We start from the raw sequence: 9,348 nt of genomic DNA, 5'->3' as shown, positions 1-9,348 counted from the left end.
TGGCACCTGCTGTTCTTCAACCCTCAGCAAACCCACAACAGAAGGGTCCTCTGAGAGACCGGGCAAGGTAGACAACTTTTTAATGACCTCTGTCTCTAAAGCAGCTATGCCAAAAGCCCAGCTGAACCCTTTTGGGTCCTTGAAATATCCTCTTCTGAGATAGTCTATGCCAAGGATGCATGGAGCATCCGGGCCAGTCACAATACAGTGCTTTTGCTACTCATTCCCATTTAGACTCATTTCAGCCTCTAATACAGTTAACTGCTGGGATCCCCCCGTCACCCCATAAATACAGTTGGGTTCTGGCCCTTTATAGCTTGATGGCATTACAGTACACTGTGCACCAGTATCTACTAAAGCCTTATATTTCTGTGCGTCTGACGTGCCAGGCCGTCGAATCCACACAGTCCAATAAACTCAATTGTCCCTTTCTTCCCCCTGGCTAGAGGCAGGACCCCTCTAATCCTGGTCAGAATCTTCATTTCTGTGTCTGGAGGACTGCCCACTGGGAGTTGGAGCAGCAAGCTTCTCAGAGAACCCCTTTTTTCCAATTGTTTTTCTTTGCAACTCACGTACCCATGCCTCTAGGGTCGAGGTAGATTTTTCATCCCATTTTCTCATGTTCTCTCCATGGTCACATACGTAAAACCACAGGGTGGCATGGGGGGTGTACCCACTATAACGTCTTCCATTCACAGAAAGACGCTTACCCCTGATAGCTGAGACACTGGTTTGTACAGGTGGGGAGGAAAACAAATTCTCTTTAAGTTGGTGGACCTCTTCAGAAAGTTTCTCCAAAGTATTCTCTTTTAGTTGGTAGAACTCTTCAGAAAGTTTCTCCACAGCCGAGACGCAGGCCTGTAAGGAAAAGGAGAGACTTTCTTCGTACTACCAGAGTTGTTTAGCCGCTTCATCCACTGTGGGTTCCTCATGGTCTTTCCAGGCCATTACTGCCAATGAGCTGGCATATGATGATGGTGCATTCCGTACAAACTTCCGCCACGTGGGTCGTGTATACTTGACTTCATCTGGATCTGTGGATATTTGTTCATTGTCTAGGTCCCTATAAATCACCTCCCATACGGCTAATTCCCTCAGGTACTGGATTCCCTTCTCCATAGTGGTCCACTTGCCTGGTAGACATACAAGTTCTTCCTTGAAGGGATACCTTTCCTTCACAGCTGACAGGAGACGCCTCCAGAGGCTGTAGCCTGGTGCTCCATCTCCAACTGCTTAGTCAATGCCTGCATCTCTAGCAAGGGATCCCAGCCGCCTGGCTTCCCTGTCCTCTAATTCCAGACTATTGGCTCTGGTGTTCCAGCACCAGAGCAGCCAAGTGACAAGCTGCTCCCCTATACAACAACCAAAATCTTTTCACACGTCTCGTAGCTCACACTGGTATAAGTTTTGGGTAGTTACTACTGTTTTTGCGACATCTTCATCTTCATCCTCCTGTTCCTCTGATGGCCCAGCCTTGTCTTCTCCATACTTAGTCTTAGCAGGACTTTCTCCGCGTTCTGAACAATCTGACTCTCTAAACCATTTTTTCACCTTGGTTACAGGGGCAACTTGCACTGCTATAGTTCATTTCCCTGACCCAGCCACAGGGCCCGCCACAGGGATTGAAACAAATGTAGGGCCTGCCACAGGGGTTGGAACAAAGGCTGGGCCCACCACAGGGGCTGGAACAACCGCTGGGCCTGTCACAGGGGTTGGAACAAGCGCTGGGCCCGTCACAGAAGCTGGGAGGATCACTGAGCCCATCATAGGGTTTGGAACAACCACAGGGCCCGGAACAACCACAGGGCCCGTCACAGGAACTGGAATGACCGCTGGACCTGTCACAGGGGTTGGAATGACCACTGGGCCCATCACAGGAGCTGGAATGACTGCTGGGCCCATCACAGGGGTTGGAGTGGCCACAGGGACTCAAGTGGCTGCACAGGTTCGAGTAGCTGCAGGGGCTGCAGTGGCCACAGGGGCTGCCGTGGCCACAGGGTCCATCGCAGGGGTTGGAGTGACTTCAGGGGTTGGAGTGACCATTGGGCCTGTCACAGGACTTGGAGTGGCCGCAGGGTCGGTCACTAGGGTTATAGTGTGTCCTGGTTTCAGCTAGGACAGAGTTAATTTTCCTCCTAGTAGCTGGTAGGGTGCTATGTTTTGGATTTAGGATGAGAAGAGTGCTGATAACAGACTGATGTTTTAATTGTTGCAGAGCAGTGCTTACACCAAACCAAGGACTTTTCAGCTTCTCGCTCTGTCCTGCCAGCGGGCAGGCTAGGGGTGCAGCAGGAGCTGGGAGGGGACAGACCCAGGACAGCTGACCCAAACTGGCCAAAGGGCTATTCCATACCATCTGATGTCATGCTAAACAATATCTAGGGGTGGCTAGCCGGGGTGGGGTTGCCAGCTGCTCAGGGGTAGTCTGGGCATCGGTCAGTGGGTGGTGAGCAATTGCATTGTGCATCACTTGTTTCATACACATTATTATTAGTAGTACTATTATCATTATTATTATTGTTATTGTTATTATTATTTTCCTGTCTTAATAAACTGTCGTTATTTCAACTCAGAGGCTTCACTTTCCCATTTCTCTCCCCCATCTCAGAGAGGGAGGGGGGAGGGTGAGCAAACGGCTGTGTCGTGTTTAGCTGCCGACCGGGTTAAACCACAACATAGTGGCATCAATTGCAGCTCGATAGGCATAGGCCAGACCCCAGCATGTTGCAGTGATTTGTGTCTCTTTAGAATTGCCAGGGTGATGACACCCCTTTTTCAAGCATTCTACTAGTTTTTTAGGATTTTGCAGTTATTCAGGGGTTAATTTCCAAAGCACTGGAGGTGCCCACTGCTCTAGATGCCTGCCCATATCCTCCCATACTCCCTGCCACTCATAACTGTGCTGCCTCAGGACAGGTCTCTGGGTGGCATTCCTAAGTAGTTGTTTAACCTTAAACAAAATCTGAAGCGCATTCAGGAGACGTAACAATAACAACATGCTGGTCTGAACATCCCAAGGATATTCAAAATCTTGAAGAACTATCATAACTAGCCCAGAGGAGAAGTGGGGGATGAAGGAGAAAAGGAGAGTGAACAAGTAGGAAAAAATATCTCCCCCTGTCCTCTCCATAGATCAGCTCCCTGAAGAAAAAAGGTAATAGTTTCTGAGATATGGTTTCCAAAGTATAGAGTTGATGACAGTGCTGAGTACAAATACCAGGTTAGTCTCACGACCAGCAATTTTATCATATCATAAGCCAGTGTTACACCGCACAATAAAATAATAATCTTAAACCACCCCTGGAAAGGATAAACAGCATGACAGGGAACACATACAGTAAATAAGGTGCAATATAACTCAATTTGGAAAACAGGCACAGCAGACCTGAGATCAAAGCAATCAACATTGTGACTAGCAACTATTAAGCAGGTCTAATACTTATACCAATTTTGGTTTAACATACTCTGGTCAAATCTGTCGGTATCTCAACCCTTTGAGCTCCACGTTAGGTGCCAAATGCACTGTTGTGGTTTAACCTGGCCAGCAGCTAAGCACCACACAGCCGTTCGCTCACCCTCCCCCCTCCCTCTCTGGGATGGGGGAGAGAATCAGGAAAATGAAGCCTGTGGATTGAGACAGAGACAGTTTATTAGGATAGAAAATAATAATAATAATAAATAATGATAATAATAATAATAGTACTACTAATAATAATGTGTATGAAACAAGTGATGCACAATGCTCACTACCCACTGACCGATGCCCAGCCAATCCCTGAGAAGCCGGCCCCCCCACCCCAGCTAGCCACCCCTAGATATTGTTTAGCATGACATCAGATGGTATGGAATAGCCCTTTGGCCAGTTTGGGTCGGCTGTCCTGGGTCTGTCCCCTCCCAGCTCCTGCTGCACCCCTAGCCTGCCCGCTGGCAGGACAGAGCAAGAAGCTGAAAAGTCCTTGGTTTGGTGTAAGCACTGCTCTGCAACAATTAAAACATCAGTCTGTTATCAGCACTCTTCTCATCCTAAATCCAAAACATAGCACCCTACCAGCTACTAGGAGGAAAATTAACTCTGTCCTAGCTGAAACCAGGACAGCTGGTTATTGACAGAGTTTTGGCACTACACTTTCCTAGTGCATTATGCACTATCATGATTACCTTGTTGTTAGTCAGCTTCTGAAAGAAAATAAATGGGTGTGAAATCAGTCACCCAAGGTGGTAAATTTATGTTTATGGAAGTACCCAACCTGCCTGTATTTACTCTTTATATTTACATTGACTCTTTACATTTGTTTTACCCGCAAAATCAAGCACCCTCCTTTCAAGCTTTGGGAATCAAGAGCTGCAAAGATTATCTACCTCCATTTTTTTTCAAAACTGGTGAAAATCAAAGTTATATGAGCCCTCTTCCACCACAGGAATACTAGGGGGCAGACTGCATGATGCCTGAGGAGAAAAAAATATATATTTTTTTTCATTCTGTGATGCTAATGAGATGATTTTTTTTGACTTGGAAAAACAAAAACAAAAAGCAAACAAACAACAACAACAGCCAAACCACAAAAACTGAGATACTGTTGCCAGCAGGATGCAAAAATTTTGAGAGGGGCTTGCAGGTCAATGAGGTTATGATGACGACCCATCACACATTCTGTGAGAATATTGAGGTTTATCATTTCATTTATACCTTTCAATATGCTATGCTGGTCTCTGCCTTCATGCCTGCATACCAGTTTTTGTTCCTTAAACCTAACACAATAACACTTGTCGCTCCAAATGGCCATCACGAGAGGAAAAAGAGATGTTTGACACCCTCTAATCAATGGCTTATGTATGTGGCTGAAAGGTAAAATACTGAAATCCATCACGCAAGGTGGTGAATATCCAGTAGGATCCTACGTCTTGGGTGGCTATGGATGGGGTGTTAGCAGCTGTCAGGAGCATTTTCCATGGCTGTATCAAGTGCTACCATGAAAATGACTTGGTGACCTCTTGGATAACCCTAAGGGTTTTTTTTGACACCAGCTACAGAATGTACCTCCAACACCCGTATCATACATCACAGGGAGGTCTTGAAAACCAGAAAAACTATTGCCATTCCAGGTTCTATGGTAATCCACATACATGGATGGGTTTAAACCTTCCTGATATCTTTCTTTTGTTCTGAACACCCTAATGTGTCCAGCCCTTGTGTTCTCCTCTTTTGAGCAGAGGCAGATTCTTCAGTTATAAACACACACCCATGCAGGTTTTTCCAAATCCTCACAAAATTTGAAGGGTTCACAACCACAAGTTGGGCTCCAATCATTCTGTGGAAGCTGTGGCAGTAGTTCTTCATAAATGTCAACAATACCTAAATGTAGTGAAAAGTGTTGTGTGCTGTAAAATATCCCCACCTCTTTCTTTCAAGCACCCTGTTAAAACACTCTGTGATGGAGGCTTTTAATTCATTATTAGCAACAAAAATTATCAACATTACACTGCTTTAACAGTTTGCTTAAAGGCTGGTTTAAATACTTTTTGCCTCGTCAGTCTGTGATTTGAGGCTAGTGCTTCCTGGTAGAAATAGCTTTGAAAGCCTCAGATATTTCAGAACCTGTTTTTTCGTTCAAATCAGTGGCTCATGTTTGTTTGAACAATACATCTGTCACTGTTAAGTTACACTAAACACCATCATTGTGTTTGTAAGGCTGTTGAAGGTCCACCAAGTATGCCTGCCACTGTGCAACCTCCTCTGCCACAGTCACTTTGTTTCTTTTAAAGGGCTTTCCTGCTACCTTGCGTAAGCTGTGCAAATCCAGGTTTTCAAGATAGCCTGTAACTTGGCTTCTCTTCAGACCGGAAATTCAAAAATACCCCAAAGCCTCACACCAGAGGAGCATTTTAAATGCCTTTTAAGAGAAGCAGCAATGTAGCAGCAAATGTCTACTGGCAGGCCACTACTAGTCATGTACAATATGATACACTGGTGTATAAATTTAATGCAAATACAGAGGAATCACAGAATCACAGAACAGCTAAGGCTGCTAGGGACCTCTGGAGGTCATATGGTCCAACTCCTCTGCTCAGGCAGGACCACCTACAGCAGGTTGCCCAGGACCATGTCCAGAGAGCTTTTGAAGATTTCCAAGGAGGGGGAATTCCAGAGACTCTCTGAGCAACCTGGGCTGGTACTCCATAAACTCCATAAACTGCACAGTAAAGAAGTGCTTCCTGATGTTGAGAGAGAACATCTCATGTTCCAGTTTGTGCCCATTGCCTGTTGTCCTTTGGCTGGGCACCACTGAAGAGAGCCTAGGACATTATTCTTTGCATCCTGCCTTCAGGTATTCATACACATTGATAAGATAAGGAAATTTATTAACAGGATGTAACAGAAGTTGGTTGCCAGTCAAGGTTCTCATGGCTTTTTCCACTTTGTTCTTGTTGAACACAGGTGCCTCTTCTATACTTGTTTATATTTCTCTGGCAGCTGCCAGCCCATACGGGAACGCCCTCAGGTCACAGCCCGCTTCTTACTTTTCCCTCCTCGGACCACCAGATGGTGTTTTTAAAAAGTTCAGTAGTATCATCAACCTTACAGACTGTATTGGAAGTACATACAGCACCAACCTGCACCCCATTGTGGTCTTAAAGGTTGCAGTAAGGTCTCCCACAACCACAGGCAAAGGGAACTCCCCAACACTGGCTACTGTCTCTGTGCAGGGACTCAAAAAGTTGTTTGTGGTTCATGGGCCCATTAGCTGTTTTTTGGGGTCAGTCTAGGCTTTTTGGGGAATCCCATAGGACCTTGCTAGTCAACCACAGTGGATCAGAAGAGGGGAAGGACTGCTGGGACAAATGGCACAGGTGTTAGCAGCATTGGTGGTCCCATTGCTACTCCCAGTATTGCCTACCATGAAGAAGACATCCCGCCCATGTAAAACAGGTGGGATATCCAACCTCCCATCCCATCATTTACCACCTGCACAACAGTATTTGCCATCTTCTAGGCAGGAATCAAAAGGATAGTACTTAATCAGGTACGTTCAGTATTATGTTTACCTGTCAGATCAGGTTACAGCCACCACTACAGCCAGACCACATGGAAAGGCTTCATGCAGGTCTCACACACCTGCTGCACGTTGACCACAAGAGAAAGGACATGAATCAGCATTCTCTGGGGCTGAGAGACTATTTCCTTGGTAAAGACTCTGTGTAAGAATCTCTGTAAGAAGCACTGAGTTCCCACGGGCATGCATGACCTCACCTTTTGGCTTCTTAACAAATGTCCACCCAAGCCAGCTGTGTCAGAGCAGAGTCCTCAAGGCACTACTCACCACAGCACTGGGGCAGTATGTTGCTCAGTGGAGCAAAGAGAAGTGTGTCTATGGCTAAGCAGCCTGACATCTCCCACAGCTCCAGGACTACTTTTTCGTTTGTATGTGAGCCCTATGCCCATACATCATTGCATCAAGGGCTCTCGGCTCTCCAGGGAAAGGGGAGCCAGGAGCTGGTGAACCCCATCACAGGCAGTGCCCTCAGCAGCGGTGCACAGTTGAGTGACAGGGACAGGGTCCATCACCAGTCCCAGACAAAGAAGACAATGAAAGAGGTCCAGACTCTGTATAGGAAGTGCAGTCAGAGGAGATGGGGCTGGCAACAGGACTGGAGACAAGCTACGATATCTAGATGCAGGAGAGATCAGTACAGGAGAGGAGGTACCTACAGCACAGATCTGAGATGCTGAAAGGAGACAGGACCAGAGAAAGGGCCGGGGGACTAAAGGCTCAAGTCTGAGCTCAAAAGGGACTCCGACAGGTGTGATGGAGTCGCAGGGATGAAGATGCTCAGGTCCCTGATGCCGTTTTGCTGCAGCCTCAGTTACCAGTAGAGGGCGGCCTTGCACCGTGCAGAGATTTTAACACCGACTTGCTGGGATTGTGAGAGGCCACACGTCTTCTAGGGATGCAAAGTATAGCTGTGTGCTCCAACTTCCTTTAAACTAACAAACAAAAACAAATGAAAATAAAACACACAACGATAAAAATCTGCATAATACAGCTTCCCATTCCTCACATTTAAACTAACACAATCTTTTAGATGAGACAGATGCCTGCTGCATATTTTATTCCACTATAGCATTGCCACCTCATCTGCAACTTTGTTTTGTTTTCCCCAGTGCAAGTGGTTACCCTACCACCAGCTAAAGACATAAAGCCCCAGTGTTTCTGTAAAACTGAAACTTTACAAGGAACAGGTGAACAGATGCAATATCATGTGCTTCCATGTGAATGTAGAAGTCAGAAATAGGGAGAAAGCCTACAAACATCCACAGATATGCTACATCAGTGTAGTGTACATCAGCTACATCCACAGATATGCTTCATACAAGTTACTGGTACGTACCTCTTTTCTCTGATAACTGAAAAAATGAGGAACCAAAAGAAAAAGAGGGGAAAAGAAGAAAGGAAGGAAGGAAGGAAGGAAGGAAGGAAGGAAGGAAGGAAGGAAGGAAGGAAGGAAGGAAGAAGAAAGGAGAAAGAAAGAAAGAAGAAAGAAAGAAGAAAGGAGAAAGAAAGAAAGAAAGAAAGAAAGAAAGAAAGAAAGAAAGAAAGAAAGAAAGAGAGAAAGAAAAAGAGAGAGAGAGAGAAAGAGAGAAAGAGAGAGAGAGAGAGAGAGAGAGAGAGAAAGAAAGAAAGAAAGAAAGAAAGAAAGAAAGAAAGAAAGAAAGAAAGAAAGAAAAACAAGCAACAGTAATACCCATCCCAGCAGAACACATCATGGGATTTTCCAGGGACTGTGAAATGATGCTACTGGAAATAAAATCTCCCAAGACAGGACCACCTAGAGTGAAAATTCATGGACACTCTGCCCATTTCAACTTAGATCTCTCCGTCTCAAAGCAAGGGAATACAGATAAGTGTATTTTCCTGTCTGTGAAGAATTGAGTTTTTGTGGGCATGTATGACCTTGCCTTTCAGTTTATCCAAACAGTTGTGTGAAATGGTCTTTCTCATCCTTGCTTTTCCAGTAGGTTGTGTTTCTAATCTCAGGGGAATGATGTGTACAGGAAAAGCTAGCCATGACATGATGGAATCAGGGCAGAGCCAGAGTGTGCCAGGTTAGAAAGGAATGAGGCAAAAAGCTCCTTTCAAAGGGTGTCAGCAAGGGGAGGATAAGAAGACAGACAGGTGGCAAGTAGGCAGTCTTCCCAGGTGGGTGGCAGCATCTTCCTGGGCGTGATTTTGTTAGGGTTTTGGCTGGGATAACATTGATTTTCTCTGTAGAGTCTGTGTTTCTTCATATGATGCTGTTGCTTTGTTTTTTAATGAAAATAGTGGTGATAACACACTGATGCTTTAGTTG

This window comes from Cygnus atratus, chromosome Z (assembly GCF_013377495.2).
Source record: "Cygnus atratus isolate AKBS03 ecotype Queensland, Australia chromosome Z, CAtr_DNAZoo_HiC_assembly, whole genome shotgun sequence".
NCBI classification, from domain to species: Eukaryota; Metazoa; Chordata; class Aves; order Anseriformes; family Anatidae; genus Cygnus; species Cygnus atratus.
The sequence above is the reverse complement of the archived record's forward strand: the minus strand, read 5'-3'. Positions refer to the sequence as shown.